The 2,862-nt window shown below is 38.6% G+C and overlaps 1 long non-coding RNA gene across 1 annotated transcript; it reads right to left on the reverse strand.

Moving 5' to 3' along the window:
* Positions 1-1,736: 1,736 nt before the first annotated feature.
* LOC149265426 (uncharacterized) lies at positions 1,737-2,472 on the reverse strand. The gene is made up of 3 exons (XR_016251284.1): positions 2,353-2,472; positions 2,142-2,210; positions 1,737-1,990 (listed from the first exon to the last, which is right to left on the reverse strand). It is a non-coding gene; the product is annotated as an uncharacterized LOC149265426 (long non-coding RNA).
* Between the last annotated feature and the right edge of the window lie 390 nt (positions 2,473-2,862).

The raw sequence follows: 2,862 nt of genomic DNA on the forward strand, positions 1-2,862 counted from the left end.
GGAATGTTGCATGTGGCGGTATGTAGGCAAAGGGTTTTATGGAAAATGTATTAGCTTAGCTAGTTATGTGACAGTTTAATGATAATTCATTGTAATGATTTTAATAACAATGGTTAAGGGATGGAATCCCTTATAAGCCATTGAGTGAGGGGTGAAAACCCTCACGAGCCTTTAATAATAAGATTAAATGTTTGCTGGTTTTCACCCTACGGGGTTTCCAGGGTAAATTGGTGTTCAAATGGTGTGATTGCCTTTTGTGTCCGTTTGATAATGATGAGTCCTTTGTTGATGGTTCTTTATTTGATGTGACAATCATAACGTCCTATTACATGATTATTTAATATGGTTAAGGATATCAAGAAATGGATGGAGGGATTCATGAGACAGTCTATGTCAGAACACTACCTTATGGGTGGTTAATGGTTATGAAATGGTTATGCAACTTATTGTCTTTTACTGCAATTTACTTGATGTATTAGTGAATGTTATATATAATGGTTATCGATGAATTGAGGAGTTGAGATTCAGATAATTACTTATGGGTTGTTTGTATAAAAATTCTAACCCCCTACCTTTTACATGCGAGGTTACCGGGGTTCGTGACAGCGACCAGGTAAGTAGAAAATCCCTTGGACTTCTGTAAAGTTATCTGTTTTGTTTTTTTTGGAAAGAGATATACTCAATACTCTATATATTACTGCATAGAAAATGACTGAGGAGTAATAGATATCTGATTATAGAGACTGTGTTCTTCTGCCTCTGTAAAATGCGAAAGGAAAAAGAAACCTGTGCGAGGTGAGAATACCTTGAGCGAGGGGATTCAAGCACAGAGATTAGGTACTGAGGATTAACCTCACAAATTCACTGAGCAGAGGACATCCCTGAGCCACAAAAGTTTTAGTGTCACTGTAATCGGACAGGGACAAAACTGTAAAACCAGTAATAATAAGGGCTACTTATAACCTGCTCCCTGAGTATTCTACCCTAGGAGAAAACCCTTGTCAGAACAAAAAAATATATATATAACACAGCGAAATGGAATAGCAATAGTATTAAACATAGTATGGGAAAAACGATGGTTAAGTTCCTGAGAACGTAAATGAGTCTTAGTTACGTGTAAGGTAAAAGAAAGAACAAGACAGACTATAGCAACATACCAAAAGGACAGAGGTAAATTGGAAAACTGTAATTAAAAATAAACCCTTCAAGTCGGATAAATTTCCATGGTACAGAACTTTCTTCCAATAATGCTGTAACAAAAGTATACATTAAACATTTAACGAGTAACAGAAGTGAGGTAACATCTTTCTGCAATCCAAAATCTCGAAAAAAAAGAAGAAAATAGAGCTGTAAATCGAGTTATCTGGTAGAGAACCAATCTTTGGTTGTCGTTATGAGCAAGATCAAAAGCCGCAACACATATACATAGTAATGCATAAAATCATAATCATGCCTGAAACTGCTATCAATAAAATCATGTGAATTTTCCAATAAATATTCTTCACTGAAACCATGAGGAGGGTTTTGCCAAAACAAATATCCATAGTCCTATGTCATTATAAAAGACCGTGCAACCAGATTAAAGGATAGCGAGTGACCGTTAAGAAGTTATATAAAATCTGGGTTGTTATTACCCGAAAGCATGCAACCATCATTGCTAACGTTTCATTAATAGGAATAAAGACAGAACTCTAATGCAAAAATTAGCAAAACCCGCAAGGCTACAAACATCCTGTTATCATAAGAAGTAAGTAAAAGATTGTGTTCAGACAATGTAAACCAACAAGAATCTGCATCAAGTTATACCCATACATATATTCTTGAATAATAAGGTCAAATTTACAACTATTCAGATTAGCCGAATACAGGCCTTCATAGATTTAACATTTCTCAATCTTGAAACTTGGACTGTTAGGGCTCCACCTGGAACCCATACATTTGCAATTAGAAGAGGCGTAAATCAAATCAGGTGTGAGCCTCCTGTCGCCATCTGTGACCAATAATGGGAAGGGGGTAAGGTTATGGATCGTTGGGCTACGTCCAGGGTACGAGGGAGAGAAACCCCTCTACTGTCAGACATAAATGAAAACCACTAACCCTGAACAACTACCCTAAGAGTGTTTGAAAAAGAAGAAATGCACCTGTAAGGAAGTCGAATAAGTTGTAAAATTGGAAAGAGACCTTTCTCTTCCAGTAGCGAGCTCGGAAGGCTGGGCAGCACCACGCCCCATGAAAAACAAACAAGCATGATATCCATTAGTTCTATACAAACTCAGGAAAAATCTCTAAACAGAAATAGAAGCTGGCAGTGAAAGAACATAAAATATATAAGGATAGAAGATGTAACTTTACCAAGAAATCATTGAAAAAGTGCATATAGTGCCTCTGTATGGTCGCTTGGCGGTCCGAGCAACTCAAGTCGGTCCTCTGGCAGCAATGAGGCGGAGCGGATTGAAGCACGGTCGCCAAGCCTTGCGGAAATCTCGAGAAGACTGAATAAAAACTAGTGTTATAGGGTTAATCTGTGATGGTAACGCCGGAGGTAGCACAACCCTTCGATTAACATCAAAACATCCTGACCGTCGAGTAAGGCGGTAAAACCAAAGGCGCGAACCCCAGTACACCCGGGACCTCACCCCTTCACGTGAACAAGCCGACGTAATTAAATGCCATGGCCAGGTGTTAAACGCTGGTATCGCCAGCAGTGCCCCTCTATTCAGTGCCCGTGACAGCTTGTTAATTCCGACAATGGAAAAGGCGAAGATGCGTTAACCAAAATCATATCTCGTGGACCATAGTATCAGGAAGTTAAATTGTAAGGTATTCTTCGTACAGGGATTAATGCCAACCTATGGTAATGTA

This window comes from Pinus tabuliformis, chromosome 6 (assembly GCF_031772625.1).
Source record: "Pinus tabuliformis cultivar Carrire ecotype Pingquan chromosome 6, CPIR1, whole genome shotgun sequence".
Classification (NCBI taxonomy): Eukaryota; Viridiplantae; Streptophyta; class Pinopsida; order Pinales; family Pinaceae; genus Pinus; species Pinus tabuliformis.